Source organism: Columba livia, chromosome 1, assembly GCF_036013475.1.
Source record: "Columba livia isolate bColLiv1 breed racing homer chromosome 1, bColLiv1.pat.W.v2, whole genome shotgun sequence".
NCBI lineage: Eukaryota > Metazoa > Chordata > Aves > Columbiformes > Columbidae > Columba > Columba livia.
The window spans coordinates 69,261,483-69,280,146 of NC_088602.1; the positions used below are offsets into that span (position 1 = coordinate 69,261,483).

The window sequence follows — 18,664 nt, forward strand, 5'->3', positions numbered from 1 at the left end:
TGCGAAAGCAGAGAGGAAGTCTGAGCAGAGCTGTATCCTTTTGCATGATATTCCTATGGCCTGTACCACATAATAATTGCTTGAGCTGGCACTGAAAAATTGCGATAAAAGGTGCAAACAATACAAAAGTGTTAAACTGTCTGGAGTCTTCCTCAGTTGATTCATGTTCCTTGTAACTGAATACTTTTAAAGTCATGAGAATTCTAGATTTGAAGGGTTTTGTTTTTGCTGTACTCTTAATATATACAGCTCTTTATGGGTCATCTGCTTACAGCTTTGTTGAGCATTTGTAAACTTTTAGGAATGTTCACAAATACCTGGAATTGTTTTGTTCTTTTGTTTTTTTGATAGACGGTTCAATTTTCAGTGGTCAGAAAACTTTCACACGTTTTGTTAAGCACACCCGATTTTTATTAAAATCGTTTCTCCCGTTGGTTTTACCAGTCATAATCTGAACGGCTGTGTTAAGGAGCTGGGAAGGCATTAAAAATGAGTGCTCTTTTGTTCTTTAATATTTTCAGGTGCAGGATTTAATCTTTCCTTGGCAGAATTAGATCCTTTCGGTAAACCTTGGAACGTTGAAATTTAAACTTTTAATTTTATAAAACTTCTGTGCAAGAAAAAGTGATTCCACCCGGTGCATGTGTTTTGGAGGACCTTGTGGTGCCACAGAAACTCCTCTCTGACCCATGGGTCTGAGATCTTCCATCCTCTCACATGCAAAATATGACAATAATTCAAAAGTGGCACAAATACACAAAGCACTCGGCAAGGCTCCTGCTCTTGGGATGACTTTCGATGTACTGTCTATTGTGATGTTCTTCAGTACCTTTGTGTTTGTAAATGATTTCCAGTTCAGACTACCCAAGGTTAATAATGCCTGACTGTGATTCACTGCTATGCATTTACCTCGACATTTCTAGTGCACTTACTTAATAATATCAGGGCCAGCAACTAGATACCTCTGTGCTGTCTCTTTATTATCCCTCCCACAACTGTTTTCATGCTGAGCTGCTCCAGATTTTTCCCTCCCTTTTTACAAGAGAATTAACCAAGATTGAGGGAGGCTTTTATAATTTATGGCAGTTATGCAAGTTTTGTCCTTTGCTAATACTCTCTGAGAATCTCAGTGATCTCTGGGTGTGTGTTTACTTCTTTGCTTTTGCCAGGCAGAAATAGATGTTGGCTCTGTTCCCTCCTTGCACTGGTTCCCAGCATCACTTGGAGAATAGTTTTCTCAGGGACATCTTCATTAAGAGGACTAAATTCAGCAGTTTCCAAGCTGCCCATTTGGCAAAGATTAGTGCTAGAGTCTCTTGGCCATCCAGCAGCTGCTAATCAGTCTCATCACCCTGATTCTCCTTGAGGAAGGAAATAGGAAACGGGTGCTCAGAGCAACATGACTGTTGTTTGATGCCACCTGTGTCTGTATTGGCACAAGCATGTCCTGTTGGTTTCTTGCTTTTTCTTCCTCTCTTCTGTCTTGCCCCCTGTATCTTCAGAGTGACTCAGATGATAGTTACTCAACAGCCAAAAGCTGCTGCTGGTTTCCCCTTCCACAGATGGGAAGACTGAGGCAGAAGGATTACAAGGTGCCTCCAGAGAACAGAGAGAACCATTTTCAGATGCAGGAGGTCAGCTTGAGCGAGTGCAGCCAACACACTGTCCTGCTTTTAGCCCCAGGAGAGCTCGGCTTCTCACATCTGGCTCATGTGTGGTCTTGAAGCAGGACCATAAGTCTCTCAGGCAACAACTGCAGCCTGTCTGAGCACTGGAGTTGGAAGAAGAGCCTTAATCCCACCTCACTTCGCCGAAAGGCCTGGTGCAAGTTAAATTTAGCCTTGGCTTTCCCCCACCTAAAATAATAATTAGACCGCCATGAAGACCATCATCTCTTTAATATTTGTACAAAGTGTTGAAAATTGTAATGTTCTGTAAAAATGGCTAAGGATTACTCACCCAGAACAGTAAAGGAAATGAGTGGTAGTTTAAGCGTTTAAAGACAGACTTGGGTAGTAAGTGTTAAATGTCCTGAGGAGTGCCAGGGTTGGGGAGAACGGGAGGGCAGGAGCTGCTGCCTCTCCCGGGCACTCAAAGACCTGGTGAGCACGAGCAGCCCCTGTCCCATCACCACAATCCCATCCTCCCCGCTCAGTTTCAATCTTAGCTTCTTGGGACAGCAGTCACCCAACTTCAATTAAAAGGTACATCTTAGGTATCGTTCTATTTGTTTGTCAAAAGGACCGTGATGGCTTAAGTCAATTGAATTAGAAAAGAGCTCACAGATGAGTCTGGAGGACAATGGAAAGGGTAAAGTCCATGCAACTGTGGAATTCTGTTCTAAGAATAGGGTTGCCCAAATTTTTCTGGGGTATATTCCACTTCCAGCTTTCAGATTAAGATACCAGGGCTACTTCCCAAACAGTCTTCCACAGCTCAAGTTTGGGGCATTTTAGATGGCAAGGAGCCTGCAGCAGACACGTGTTGGCCAGTGATTTAGTAATGCCTCATTCAGTGACTCTGTGGGCTCTACTGAGGGCCACTATGAGTATTTCAACTTGCTTGTGAGCCACAGATGGGCCTCCTCTGCCCAAAAATACATCTTCCAAGGGGTGGTAAACAATATGAAATGACATCCTTTACATTGATTTTTAATATGTATTGTTTCTGAAAACGTCAATGCCTTGTATCATCGATGGCTTTTAATGGACATCTGTGATGTTTCTGAGAGAAGTCTTACAGACCATGCTAAAAAAAAAAAAAAAAAGAAGGAAAAAATGATGAATGAAGGCAGTGTTTTTCAGAGTGATGGAGGTCTTGAAAACTGTAGAAGTGAAAGTCTAATGTTTATCCATGAACCAAGCTGCTGGCAGAAGAAGAAGGCTGGCTTCATTGCACTATTCCACCTGTTTACTTGAGCCTCGGCTCAGAGAGCTATCCTCTAACACTGCCAGACTGTCACTCTGCTCAGCCAGTCCAGCAAGAACAGCTAAAAACATACTCCTCAGCTCTAAAATTCCCATGAAACAGTTCTTTTTTCTGCCCTCTCCCCTGAAGATTTACCCTCAGTACATGTGCAGAGTATTTCTCTGTGTATGAAATGTATAGGCCATTAAAAAAATACAATCCCACTGTAACTTCTCACTCCAAGAAACATACTGGTTTCACCTGTGGGATGTGTCAGACCCACTGCTGTGTTTTCACAACGCTGTTGTAAACTTTGCCTACCGATTCCTAACCTTTTCTGAGCACAGATTTTTTTGTTTGCAGTGTACAATGCTGCTGATACTTCACAACAAACTATTGTAAGTTGATACCAACAAATCTATTTTCTTCAAATGCTATAAAGACATTTCCTTGGAAGACATTTTCCATTTTCTCACACAGGTCTTGACTGAATCTGTCTTTGACGTTTAGCAAAGTTAAGGAGGAAGAATGGATTGGTATTATTGGTGATTTTTTAATTTGCCATGTGGAAAAAATTATAGATGTATAGCAGTTGAAGATGAAACAGGTCAAAAATTTTAAATAACATACGAAGTCATATTAAAAGATCTTAAAAACATGATGTCCACAAAAGCAGATGAGATGGGGCTTATTGGTTTGGTTTAGAAAGAAAATACCTGGAAGCCAAATCTGATCTTAATTGCAGTGGTGGTTCTCCTGGGACAAAATTTAGCTTCTGTTGAGTCCAAGTCAGACAAAAAAAAACAAAAAAGCTTTATTTGAGATGTTAACAGGAATGGGGATAGATGAATGTTGAAAAAAAAAGCAACAGTGGGTCCTGGGGAAGTTTTGTGATTGACTTACGTGGGGCGAGATAGGGCCTTTGCTGTCCTATTTTTAAATGCTAGCCCTCTCTTTTACCAGGTATAACAAATAGCTTGAGATAAACACCCATATTACTGCAGGGCTCAGTGCAGAGTTTTGTTTATAAAGTCCACTTGATCCAGGCCCTCTTGTTTAGCACCTTCACCTTTACTCTCTACCTGTACTCTGTATGCTGGAGAGAGAAATAATTAGCCACGGGAAGCTGCCCTCATTTTGATGCCACCCTTGTCTCAAAGCTGAAGGCAGAAGTGGTTTAGTGCAAGAGATGCCCTTGCTTCGAAACAGCAGCTTTTGTCCCATTGGAAAACTTACTATAGTGCTGGGCGTTATTTGTAATTTTATAAGAAGTAAAAAATGTTTCTGTAACATTTAACAGCACTTAGAATAAAGCTGACCGATTTAACCGGCTTAAATATTATCATACTTGAGGAAATGTTTTCCTGTATTACACCAAAAGCATATTATTTTTCTCTTAGGCACTGTTTTCGTTGGACTTTGTCATTTGTAAGGGACTAACTGGGAATTTTGAATGTATTATATATTAGCTCCGAATACGGTGGTTAAAGAGGAGTTGCCAGGAAAATCAGGAGATGCGAATACCTGGGAAGAAGTCTATTTTGTTGGAAATGCTGCCAGGAAGGCAGGCACCAGCAACCCTGCTCCGTATTTTTTTCTCTGAAGAAAATGATAAATGGAAGCTCAGCATCTCGCATGTTGGAGTCGTGATGTGCGCGGTGGTGTTTTTGCTGGGCTAAAATTCCTGGTTGCCAGGGTAACACATTTTGGAAATCCTCTACCCTGGGCAAAAGCTGCTGCAACTTGAAACCTGCCGGGGCTGATGCTCAGTGGGGGCACCACCACTGCTGAGTGCAGGGGGCTGCTGGCTTCGCTGAGAGATTTTGGGCAGGGAAACAAAATAAAATGGGTCCTAAAGAAGAGAAAGATGATTGGGAGCATTTGATACTTCCAGGTTCTCATAACCTGATTTTTTTTCCCACACCATCACCATGTCCCATCAGCCAAAGGGGGTTACCTCGTCCCGGGGCTGAATCACTGGGTGATGGAAAGACGAGAGATGTGTGTGTGCCTGGAGAGTGGGGAGAGGAGGAGGGTGAGAGGTGGAGAAATAGAGATACAGGGTTCTGGTCACCAGCCAAGAAAAATAGCTAACATTTTGCAAAAGAGAAATCCTAAGACTGAGGTCATAGTATGGAAAAAGTCTGTTTCACAGACTCTTGAGCCTGAATACGGGCCAAGTTTTTTTTATGTAGATTTTTTTATTTTTTTTAAATGCAGGCATCCTATTAACATTTGAACACTAAAGCTCGTCCAGGAATGGAAAGATTTTGGAATTTGAAGTTCCTTATTTTTCTACTTTGTTGGTACATAGTTATTTTTTTTTTAATTACAAGAAAGTGAGATTTTGAACAAGAAGTTCCCTCATTTTGCTTTTAGCTTATTTTACAACTATGAAGACCAAGTTAAGGGAATCTAAAGAAATACTTTTTTCTCTCAGAGAGTGACCAACTCGAAAAAAAAGATACTTTTCAAGCTTGGTGGACAACTTTTCATCTGCCATGCAAAATACAGAAAGATGCTGAAATGCTGATAAGTTTTCTGGTGTAGAAAAGTTCTACTGTTCAGCTATGAATAGCTATGATTTTTTAAGCCTTTATAGTAGCAAGCTGACAGTTTCATGAGAAATTACTTTTCATACCTAACTAAACAGATTATTGAAGTTCTTCTGCGTTATTCTCTGCATCTGGATTAAATGTCAGAGTGTGGATATTTTTTAACTGGACGAAAAAAATAACTCTTTGGATTTGCTAGGATGTTATTGCAAGCAAGTTTTCTAGTCTTTGATTTGCTAAGCTACAAGTGGAGTCTGCCTTCCTCAGGGTAAGAATATTTCCACATTATCATTTCACCTGCGGTATTTTAAGAGTGAGAATATTATGTCTCAGCATCTATCTCGGCTCTGTGCAGTCTGTTCTTCTTTTAGCATGCAGACAAGCTTCATCTCCCAAAAGAGATGCAGAATATATTTATTGGCAATTTAGAATTGATGATAGATTTGACAAGCAAGGAGGGTGACACACTGAAGCTATCAAAGCTGGAGATGAATCAGGACAAAGGTTTGGATGAGGTATATTGTTCCTGAAATTCAAAAGGGTTATACTTACAGATCATTCCAAAATCAAGGCAACTGTACCACTGACTTACAAAGATAAAAGCTAAGTTTTTCCAAGAAAAAAAAAAAAACAAAAAACAAAAAACAAACTGATTTGATTGGCCCACAGACTTTTTATGGCAAAATAGTCCAATTACAGCTGGCATTTCTACATGCTGATTTTTATTAGTTTTGTAAGATATTTTGTCAGGATTCATTTGTGCTGATTCCCCCTTTCATGGTATAAACTGTAAGCAATTGTAGGTACAGAGAAGGAATGTCTTGACATATTTCTTCAGAGATACAGCCCAGGAGGTGCAATAGATCAGGTACACTAAATTAAAACAGAACTGATCTGTTTCCTGATAAGCATGAGGACTTACTATGTATTTGATTGTATTATAATTTAGTGCAATTGTGGTGAAAATCCTGTGCATTCACCATCAGCTTTCCTACTATCAAAGCAAAGCAGACAAATCAGCACAAATAATCTCGTAAAAGTATTTCATAGCATGATGCAGACAAAGGATGAGCAAGTTACCCTTTTGTACTTGTTCGATTATCAATTTTTGTGCCATTTATAATGGCTGAAGTTTGAGGGGGATGGAGGGGACTTTCTGTCCTGAGGTTCCCTAGGGAGATGAGGCAGACAGCCCAAACGTGCCACCTGCCTTGACATAGTTCAGGAGGAGGCCTAGTACAGCAAAGAGTGAGAAAAAGGTCTGATTGGTAACCCCAGAACATTGCAGAATGCAGCCTTAGAAATAAATTTAATCACTCTTGTCTGTACAGTTTTTAACTGCTGGACTTACGACAAAAATTCATGTGGCTTCTCATGTGAAATCCGCATTTCCCCTATAACTTATACAATAAATGTAATATGAGACACAAACTCTTTAATACTTGAAATCACTGTAAGCAACAGCAGTTTCTGTAGACTTACATGAAAGAAACATCTAAAAAACCCTGGGCTTTTCCTCTGCCACAAAATAAGGTTTTGATCTTGCAAATGATTATAGACAAGCATGATGCTTTCCAGCAGGACTTCTTTCAGCATTACTGTTTGAAAGACCAGAAATCCCTGTGGGTACCTGGACTCGTGCTTATGCTATGCTGCCCATCTCCAGTTTGGTTAAAAATCCTTTCCCTGTGAGTTGTGTGCTTTACTGTGTGCAGTCTCAGTAAAGCAGGATGAGTTATATATGTCAAAAAAGTGACCTGCTGCAGAGTGACTGCACGTGGAGACCAAGGGAAAAAGAAATGAGGAACCTGAGTTTGTCAGGATGGAGGTCTGCTTCTTCTCCCCACCCATCAAACTGCAGCTGGCATGTTGAACGTCGCATCCCAAAGCTCAGTAATCCCAGCATAGCTCCGGTCAGCCAGTGGTTCAGCACCGAGGGCAGGAGACACACGGTCACTCGAGGGGGGATGCCTTTCCTCCTCTGAAGTACTTAAATTTTTCAGGCTTTGTTTTTGAGAGAAAGAAACCTCTCCCTGAGCCCTTCCCATAGGTTTCATTGCTGTCTAAGAGTGGTTGGCTGATACTGCTCCTCAGCAAGTGTCCTAATGTGAGGAGCCCCGCGGCACCCACAGCAGCCTCATGTGACTGATGCTGCGTAGCCAGGAGTCAGGAACCAAACTTCCAGCTCTGAAGCCTGGGAGACAGTGGAATAAGGAGAGAAAGGTGAAGATTGGAGGTGCAGTAACAGAAGACTGAATAAATACAAAGGCATGCATTGTACATAAACAATAAGAGGTGGATTGTGAAAGTTAGATTGGTAGAGGGACCTAAAATATTAATGTTATTCCCAACTTGCCTGTATTTCTTTATGACCGCAGTAGGTGGATAACTTAACCATCATCCCCAGGCATTATGGAAAGATTATAAATAGCAACAGCCCTTCTTTTAAAATTGATTTATTTTTATCAAGCAGAAGTGGCCAAGTACGTCTTTAGCATGATCCCATTTGGCTCAATGATGTTGCAGAGCTATGAATTCACTTTCTGCAACCTGAAGAACATAAAAGCCTTGGTGCCTAGCTGGAAAGCAAATTCCTCTTGCTCAAGCCGCTTATGTTTTTCTACTTAAGAAAAATTAAAATCTCATTTTTTTGCATGCACTTGTCATCCACTCAGAGTTTTATCCAAATAAATCTTTGGTTCTTTTCAAAGAACATCTTCCGTATGAGTTACATTATCTTTAAAGACTCACCCAGAACAGAGCGATCCAGGCTGACACTCTTGGTTTCCAGCAGAGAAGCAGCTGCATGAATCTGATCCCACAATTCCTTAGCTCAGTTAATTAAGTATGTGATGTCCTGAGAAGCTACTGCCTCCCAAAGCCAAGGAGAGTGAGCTGCCAGGCCCCGTTCCTGTCTTTGGCCACCAGACACGATGATGTTCAGAGATGGAATCACACTGTGTTACACAACTCTTGCCCTCTTCCCAGCCCACAGAGTCAGTGAAATTAAATAGCACAAAAAATTAACCCCACCGTTGTTGACGTGCCGCTGAGTAATGCGTGGCCTCATTTGCTGCTGCAGGAGAATATGTGTCTGCTGCTTTGGTAGTGGGGGCCCTGTGGGTGGTGTGGAGGGAGCCCCGTAGCACAAACCCTGCTGAGCACATCTGCAGTCCTACATCCCTGCCCGCTCTCCAGGGATCCTTGGGCACCTCAAGCCCTATGCACAAGATGATTTCTGATTTCTCTTTCCCTGTCTTGTCCTTTGCCCTCCAGCCCATGCCATCCACCACCTCTTCTGCTTTTCTCTCTCTTTCTTGCTGCAGCCCTTCTAGTGCTCTCCTACCATCCCATCCCTGATTTTGTCAGGTTCATCACCTGCAGCCTCATTTTTCCTTGTGTTTCACCTCTGCTGGCCCTTCCCTTCTCCACTTTTACCCCACAAAACATGCCTCCTGAAAAACAGAAAATAAATACAGAAATACATGGAGCAAGGGATACCTGAATATACCCACTGCAGCTTGGGTTCCTGGATTAGTGTGTATGCCTCGTTGCCTGCTGCTTTTCCTTTGTCCCTTGATTCCTCCATCATGTCATCTTTGCTTCATGGTGAATCACTGGGATGAAGAGTAACTTTTAACTCCTTTGTCAGGTGTCCACATATTGCCCTGATCTTCCTTTGGGGCACATAGTTTCCCATTGCTTCTCTTTTTAAGGATCGCGAAAGAGAGAAAGAGAGAATATGGAGAAAAGTTTTACTTAGCTACAAAATGCTTTCCTTTTATAACTTTCAGCATGATTGGCAGGTAGCTTTATTTAATCAAATTGCCTTTTCTGTCAGTGTATTATTTAATGAGGGAGTTCTTTTTTTGATTGCATAGGAAATGTGGAAGCATTTGAAAATTTCCGATGTGCTATTTACTCATCCATTATGTTGAGAATCAGTTTAATTTCAATGTCAGCAGTGGAATTAATAATCATAACAGTTATCTGTCACAGAATTATCTATTTGGGGATTTTCTCAGCAAATCAGACAAGGAAGCTTTAAAAAAAAAGTCAAATTTGAATGTGTTTTTGTTTTGATTATCTTTTTCACATATTTTCAGGCTTTAATTCAGTGTTGACTCACTGATATAAAATCCTTTAGTAGTGTAAGTTATCACTAGTTTTTTTCACTCTGAATTTCTCTCTGAATTTCTCGAACACTTCCATCAAGAAGGATGTCCCTCCATTAAAGTGTGTACTCGCTTCCCAAAAAGGAAAAGACAGTCCTGTCTTTCCAGAGGTAACACAAAATCTACTTTTGGTGTTGCACTTCACCGTCAGATGAACTGGCTTTGGCTTCCCTTCTGATAGCAGGGTAGTGCCTGAGCAGACGGACAGACAGACATGAGGGAGGTAGATGGGACCCAAGTCTGTTTCTGCTCCATTTAGGTTTCCTTTGATTCTGCAGTTATGTGCAGCCGTGCAAAAGTAAATAACTGATAAATTAATAAAACCTTTCAGCTAATACATTTGATAAGTACCAAGACTTTTTACATGACTCCAAAGTAAGGGCAGTAACTGTTAAATGAATTGCTTTTTAAATAAAACACATAAGAGAAAGTTTTAAATCCTTCATTGTTCCTTAAAATGTTTTAGTGCCTCATTAATTCTTGATTAGCCTGGTTGTTAAGGGGCCATTATTATGTGGTAATAAGATGTAGGAAATTACCTCTAGGACTATAGCCATGTCACACAGACCTGCTATACTTAGCACCTCATCAGGTGCTGAGACCAAGTGCCAGTGGTATAAATTAGGGGTTCAGTGCCTGATGGTGGGGCTCATGGTGGTGGTCCTGTGTGATGGGGGCTTTGCTGAGGTGATGTGGGTCCTCTGATGCAGAAAAGTGGAGAATAACTGACAAAACACAGCCCTCTCAGCAGCCTCCTGTCCTTCAAGGGCTCCCTGGTCTTGCCTTTGGCATAGCATGGAAACTGCTATAAAACAGTGGAATAAAATTACTTTGCAATTACATTCATTTAAGCAACTTCAAATATGCCTCAAGCTCACGCAGATGAAAATCCACTCTTTGCTGTATGATTTGTTAGGCAGAAAGTGTCACAGGAGATTTGGTGCCCGTCCAGCAGAATATCCCCAAACTACAGACCTCCTCTGCTCATTAGTATTTCTTGTGAATACCCTCCCCCCGCCCACCCTTAAAGTCTGCTACAAACATTGGTAAAACTAATCATTATTACCCTTTTACAAATAGGAAGATTAGTCTTAGGGGCTATTTTTACTGTGATTTGATGCAACATTAATCAGCAATCTGAAGAAGACACGTTTGAATGTCCCAGGCTGCATACATTTATTTTTCAGTGCATATAGTTCTTTTTTTTTTCTTCCTAAATCTCTTTGAGGTTGTGACTCTAATGATCACAGTATGTGGCTCCCATTCATTACCTATACAGGGAGCTAATGTGATATGGCAGCATCACTGTCTTTAAAGAGCACCGAAGATGCTAATAATTTAAAACACAAAGTGTGCTCTCCCCAGTACTTTCCTCCTTATTCTTTGCTGGGTTTCGATCTTCGCACAGCAGATGAGGCACAGTCCTGGGAGGACAGAGAGCAGCCTGGTGCCAGCGTGGCTGCTGTCACCCTGCCAGCCTGCAGGGCTGATAGTCTGCGGGGTGCGCCAGCCCCTGCTCACGTACCTCTTCTTGCCCTTGCATTTTGGAGGGTGTTCACACCTCAGGAGCGGCGTCAGAGCAAAGGTGCGGGACAGACTCGCTCCTAAGAGATGTGTGTTGTGCCTGAATCCTCAAAATGGGGCTGTGGCCTGTGTTTCAGTGCTAAATATCCATGTTTGTTATTAAATAGCCAGGCACTCATTTCCGTGTGCTTTCACCCAGGCCTTCAACCTTTGGCCTTGTGGCCAAGAAGGCCAATGGCATCCTGGGGTGTATTAGAAGGGGGGTTGTTAGTAGGTCAAGAGACATTTTCCTTCCCCTCTACTCTGCCCTGGTGAGACCACATCTGAAGTATTGTGTCCGTTTCTGGGCCCCTCAGTTCAAGAAGGACAGGGAACTGCTGGAGAGTCCAGTGCAGGGCAACAAAGATGATGGAGTGGAGCACCTCCCTTATGAGGAAAGGCTGAGGGAGCTGGGTCTCTTTAGCTTGGAGGAGACTGAGAGGTGACCTCATTAATGTTTATAAATATGTAAAGGGTGAGTGTCAGGAGGTTGAAGCCAGGGTCTTCTTGGCAACGACCAACGATAGGACAAGGGGCAATGGTACAAACTGGAGCACAGAAGGTTCCACGTAAATATGAGAAGAAACTTGTTCTCAGTGAGAGCAGCAGAATACTGGAATAGGCTGCCCAGGTGGGTTGTGGAGTCTCCTTCTCTGGAGACATTCAAAACCCCCCTGGATGCCTTCCCGTGTAACCTCATCTAGGTGTTCCTGCTCCGGCAGGGGGATTGGACTAGATGATCTTTTGAGGTCCCTTCCAATCCCTAACATTCTGTGATTCTATGATTCCAAGCTCCCCGTGGCATTGCCGTTTGCTTTTCAGGCCATGTGTGACTGCACCCCTTGCCCAAGCCCAGAGAACCTCCCTAGCACTCTTCAGGGTTGGACCTCAAGCCGCAAGTGGCTGGAGAAGGACACCTGCCACTTATGCCCATTTAACCTTTCATCAGCCTCAGAGCTGGGGCTGTGGGGAAAAGTTTTTGTACTTGGTATTTCAGCTGTGTCGGGAACCAAATTACCCCCAAGACCCACTCAGGGTGGCTGCTGCAAGCCATGGGCACCGCTCCCCTTCATCCCCAAGCCACCAGGCCACTGGAGCAACCCAGAGGGCACAGGCAAGCCAATTTTCCACCACCCCGTCTCGGTATGATGAAGGACACCCCTTAGCACGACTCTTGGCTTTGCCTGATTTTGGGTGTGCCTGCCTGCCCAGTCACCTCTGTCAAGGCTGGCAGGCAGTCGGGCACCATTACCCCAGATGTGGTTGACATCCCACTCCCAGCCCCAGTGGTCCCAAGCAGGGGTGCAGAAGGCATCTCTACCTGCTGCTGCTTCATACATCTGCTGAAATGTGTATTTTTTAGTATTTCCTGACAGTAATTAGCAGCAAATTGTCATGACATTTACAAGGATGAGGGAGAAACTTCACAAAAAAACTACATATTTAGAGGGCACTTTTGAGTGTATTTTCACACAAGAACAAATGGAAGGACCAATTACAGCCCAAACCAAAGACTGTTAGAAGTTGTTAACTGCATGAGCATAGCAGTAAAGAACATCAAGAGTTAACAGTCTCAGCTTGACAAAAGTTTATTTAATCCTACTCTAAACAAGCAATATAACAAATTCTTGTTAGGAATGAATGATCTCTCACATGTAACTTAAAATAATCAAGTTTTTATTTTAAATGCCAAAATAGGTCAAATGTTACGGCTTCTTCTGAAAGAAATTCAAATCGTCCGGTCCAATTTTATTTTTTATTTGTAACATTTTACAGATGAAAAAATGTGTTCTTTACATAAAACCTACTTGCCCCATTTCAGGCAGGAATGTGTATTTGCAAGAGAATTACAGACTCTTATAAGTTGACATATGCGGCTCCAGTAGCTTTGCTGTGCTCTGATAGAAGAGATATTGTTGCACATACTGTTTCAGCATCTCTTCACCTTCCTGCCTTATCTTTGGCCTTCTTTCACTTAAAATTTCCTCCTAGCAAAGGCCACAAAGGTGAAGTAGAGACTAAGCAGCCTCAGATGTTGGGTCACGGGTACATCTGAGGCAATGCCGATGGGTTCCCAGTTGGGATGTGGAGTTTCCTTCCCCAGTTCTGGATCTGATTGAACAAAGGGATTTTGGAAAAAATGATGAAATCTCTTTGCCTCAGTTTTCTCTTTCCCATTGAATGAGAGTTTGTTTACTTTTGACCTCACAGGGTGTTGGGAGATGTACCCATGCAGAGATCTCTCATCAGAAAACAGCATGATAGAATACAGCCTGTTAATAAATTGGTGCCTGTCTTGATAGGATCAGTCCTATTTCATACTAGTTAATGTTCCTGGTAATAGGGAAACTAAGTCCTTGTGCTTCGGTGTTCAGCTACAAGGAAAACTTGGAAAAAGTATTGATAAGAAAATTCTGACAGACCTTTCATTCACTGCCTTTTCTTCCCTGGCACTGCTATAAATTGCATACGCACTTGAAGTGTGAGACATTTATAAAAAATATGTAGTAAGGGCTGTTTGCTACATCTTTGGAATGGTAAAAACTGTTCTGATGTTAGTATGAGGACAGTAGTACACTGGAAAATACAGAATGATTTTTTTTTTAAACTAATAAAGACTCTGCTGGAGATAGTTTAAAGGTTTGTAGAACTTCTGGAAAGTTATTTACATATTTCAAAGGTCTTTATTGTCAGTCTCCTACATTTTGCCTGTTTTATTCAGTATTTTCATCAGCCATCTCTGCTGTCTTCAATGCACTGAAAATATTTAAGTACCTGATAAACCATGTACATCTGAAGTATTTTATCAGTAAAAAATAATTTGCCTTGAAGGTAATATAGTGGGCTAAATTAATTGCTGATGAAACCGGTTTTAGTAGACTGACACTGATGATGAAACTAACCCAATATATTTCGTTTCAGAGATCCACTTTTGGCCATTAACATTGCCACTACTAAATTGAATTCTTTAGAAGTTGTGTCATCCATTGTATATATGACTTTTTAAATATGTGTTGCATATAATAGGCAAAATGTTTGCTCACAAATTATTTGCAGTTGTACTAACTTAACACCTTACTATCTGTAGGGTTTATTCTTACTTAAATATCAAACAGATAATTTACCACAGCTCTGTCAGTATTAAGTCTGGCATATTTTATTTCCACACCAAACAGCACTTCTGAAAGAATAATGATTGTTTTGATTTGAATCAATCTGACATCAAATAATAATAAGTTAAATGATACTCAATGCCATTTTTTCAAAGGTGGAGGCCATAGGTAGATCCTGTAGGAGACCATGTAGAATTCAGTTCTGGGGAACCGAGTATGAAATAATCATAAATTTCGAACATACAAACCAACCAACCATTTGTATAATGAAACAGATTTGAGCAAATGGCCTTAATTCCAATCTGATTTTGTAAAAAAAAAAAAAATAAAATAAAATAAAATAAAAAAAAAAAATTGAATTTCAGTCATATAATAATCTGAGAATCCCTTTCCTGCATGGTTGGTTTATACCAATACTTGCTTACAACACTGCTATGGTATAGATGTTTGCTCCTATGGATGGCAGTCTGACAGCTAATAACAGAAAAAATATTTCACAGAAAGCTTCAGTTAACAGCCAGTGACTGGGAAAAAATGAAAGAAGCCAGTATGTTTTGTGGATGCAGATGAAACTCATACCAAGGCTAGTTTCAGTCCTTTGCAAACTGAATTAAATTAACTACTCACTGTGGGTAGTTGATATTGTGTTTGATGCCATAAAAAATCATATGGGTTAACTTAAAATAAAAAAGAAAAAAAAAAGCTGAGGTCATTTTCTCAACAAAATGAAAAAAGAATGCATTCAGGACTAATCATTTCTTTTAGCTTACATCACTCCAGAAAGCACTTGGGTGGCCTTAGTACAGCATTAGATACAAGCATACTTTGAAATCATGTTTTTGAAAGAAAAAAAAGAAAGCATAACATTTCAGAAATATTGAAATCAATAATTTTGTGCAGAAATTGAACTTTTTTAGTTATTTAGGCAAAAACATTTCTCAAATCTAGCAATTGCCAAGCCTTTTGTTCAGTCCTCACATTGTTCTTGATGGCTGAACTATTTGTCAGAAAATTCCCTTCGGTTCTAAGTCCCTCACACAAGACACTAGTTAGAGCCTCGTCGACTCTTGAGCCTTTGTGAAAAAACTATTGTCAACATTTTTCTCAAGATGACTCAACACTTCCAAAGATTTAGGACAGCAGAAAGCATTATCAGACTTCATTTAGATTTCCAGATTATTATTTTTTACATGATGGTTGTGGTAGTTAGCAGTTGGGTGGTAAAATTGGGCAATCAGAATACAATTGTGTCTAATTCATTTTTATACACTATTCCTATTAGTTAAAAAAGATATTTCTTTGGAAGTGACATTAGGGCCCTGACATATGATTTTTGAGTATTACTTTTTCTCAGAAGCTGCCCGCATGGTACTGCGAGCATGCCAAGCTGGTGTCCAGAAGAAAATTTAAGAGCAGTGATAAAATGAAAGAGGAAAACAGGAGCCCTTCTTGCAAACTGGGGTTTGTAATAGATATTCTGACATGATATGAATGATGAGGGATAGAAAATTCATAATGATGTGGGGAAGTGCAACACACACTCTGTGCATAGAAGTCTGACCTATAACTCATAAGATAGTGTGTGTCGGGTGAGTTATGAGAGTTATTCCCTCGTGTATATTTAAAAAGAGACATTAGAAAGGAGATATAGCATGTTTTACTGTTTGAGAGCTAACTTCAGAATTTTGTCCATAAAGTGTTTCTAAAGAAAAAAATACATGTTTGGGGTTTTTTGTTTTCGTTTTGGTTTGGGGTTTGTTGTTGTTTGTTTGTTTGTGGTTTGTTTGGTTTGTTGGGGTTTTTTTGTTTGTTTGGGGGGGTTGGTTTGGTTTTGTTTTAATATATATATACTGCAGTCCAGGTGGTGTATTCCTGCACAGCACGGGCAGGATCTAAATGCTGGGAGTAAAGCCCTTCCTCTCTCTGGAGGAGCTGCTCTTGGTTGATTGTTTCTGCTGTTGCAACTTAGAAATGAGATTATTCCTAAGGAAGAGCTATTTCCCATTTTGGCTTCTACAAAGGGTTATCTCAAAGTGAAACAATCAGGCCAGAGATGCTCAGTGCCGTCAGACCCCAGGGCAGCTGAGGGTCTGGACAACCTGCACACCTCAACCGGAGTGGCAAGATACAATTGGAATTAAACAAAATCCCACATAAGCAACAGTGCAGCTCCATGTGATGCAAAGGAATTATCTGACCACGGCTCTCACTGTTTGCACATGCTTTTCTCCCCCCAGCAGTAAAGTCCACGGCCACATGCTGGCCCCGGGTGCCAGCGCCTGCCTCCAGCTCCCCTGTCCCTGCAGCCCCTGGTGCTGCCTGAGTAGCCCCTTCCCTCCCTCAGCCCATCCGCAGGAAAAACAGGCAGCTCCTCCCATGTTTTGGTGTGCTACCAGTTCGGAGTGCCATCAGTTCTGAGATGTCTGCCCCCTTGAGATTATCTTCTCCCCTTTCTCCTTCTTGGGGTTATCTTAGAATCACAGAATCATAGAATGGTTTGGTTTGGAAGGGACCTTCAAAGGCCATCTAGGCCAAGCCTCTGCAATGAGCAGGGACATCTGCAACTAGATCAGGTTGCTCAGAGCCCCGTCCAGCCTGGCCTGAAATGTCTTTGGGGATGGGGCATCTCCCACCTCTCCGGGCAACCCGGGCCACTGTTTTATTACCTTCTTATTTTATTATCTTCTCCCTTTTCAGCATCTTGTGATCAGAACAAAAGCAGAGAGGAAAAAAGAGAATACTATCACTGATGCAGCGTCTCCTAATAAGTTTGTTAGTGTGCCAAGCTTAGGAAAAATGTTGGAAGCACCCTGGCGATGGAGGCAGCCCCCTTGGGAGCAGCGCTGCCCTTTTCTCTGAGCCAAGCACACAGAGTGCAGGCCTCCATAATGAACAGCAATTCATTCACCCCATGGGGCAAAATACTGCCTGGCGTTTTGGCCGAGAGCTTTGGTTTCCTTTTGTACTCTGTCTCATAAGGGAAAAAAAAATGTGTTTTTCCCTATGCCTAGCTTGGCTGCAAATGAAAGGCACTGAGAAACCTGCTCATGGGAGAGGTTTAAGCCCATTCCTGCAGAAATTTGAGGCCTGGCGATCTTGACAAAAATCACAGCAGCCCCTACAAATTTAATGTACAGAATTCTACAGCCCACTTCTCAGCATCAAGCGGTGGCGCATCAGTCTGACCATACATGAGCTTTTAGGTTTTCCTTCTTGTTTCATTTATTTTTTTTCCTCTTGCCACACACTGGATTAATAATTTGACAATAGATTCTGACATTTTATTATTTCAGCAATAGTGGAATGTAATGGTATGTAATTAGGAAGCGGACTATGATAGTGGTATGAAGATGATTTTGGCAATGAGATTTTTTTAATTAAAACTTCATTACTGCAAAAGTGTCATGCTGTTGCCCGTTACAGTGTGTGAGCAGCAGTGTCCATGGGTGAAAGGGATGACTCCCAGGGATGGATAGGGTGGTTTGCCACCCCATGCTCTGCAGTCAGGGATTCTCCTGAGGTTTTGCTCTTCTGTACTGTGAGAACCTACAAGGGCACAATATATTTTAAAGTCTCTATAGAAGTGTTGATTTTACAGTGAAACACTTTCCACTTCTGCAGAGGTGGGGTTGGTTTTGTTTAGGGGGGTGTCTGTGAAACATCTGGGCTTGAGAGGAGTCTGTTTCACCACAGACCTGTCAGTTTTCTGTATTTTATCCTCACAGCCCATATCTTTAAAGAAAATGGTATGCTGACTTTCACAGTAGCCAACTGGGTTCTTGCCTGTTTATTTGCTTGTTTTAATCATTTTGTCTCCATCTAGTCAAATAAACCTGTAAACTCAGTGTGTACACTATGAAACCTCATCCAAAACTATACTGTCTCCTTCCTGACAGGGCTGACAGAGAGTATAATCACTTGTATTGTCCAGAGTACTGTTTACATAAAGGAGCAATAAATACCTGTTGAAATTTTTACTGGAGGCCTCCCAGATGGATGGTTCATTTATTATTACAGACAGGGTTTCATTTACTTAGTTATTAAAAGAAGCAGGCCGCTACAGCCCATTTATAACTATATTAAAACTAAATGAAGCTGTAAGTATTGCAGACGGGACTGAGTAAAACACCTATAGTGGCTTTACAGGAAATGACTAGGAAAAGTATTTAAAAGGAAATGCTGAAAACTTTGGGGGTCCTGGTGTATCTTTCACAGCTTTCTACTACTTGGAGCTCAAGAGGTTATGGAGGAGGTTTGGTTCCCATATGCTCCTCTCCCACTGCTCAGTGCCATATATATAGATTCTGCAATATCTTCTCTGTATCTGCCCATCAGCCACGTGTATTGAGAA

General features: G+C 41.4%; 1 protein-coding gene and 1 long non-coding RNA gene across 3 annotated transcripts in view; one reads left to right on the forward strand and one right to left on the reverse strand.

The window, feature by feature from the left end:
* The window catches only part of AFF3 (ALF transcription elongation factor 3), a 336,480-nt gene that overhangs the window by 202,360 nt on the left and 115,456 nt on the right, over positions 1–18,664 (forward strand). The window lies entirely within an intron of this gene.
* Positions 6,116–9,297, reverse strand: LOC135579359 (uncharacterized). Its single transcript, XR_010472269.1, has 2 exons — positions 8,214–9,297; positions 6,116–7,656 (listed from the first exon to the last, which is right to left on the reverse strand). It is a non-coding gene; the product is annotated as an uncharacterized LOC135579359 (long non-coding RNA).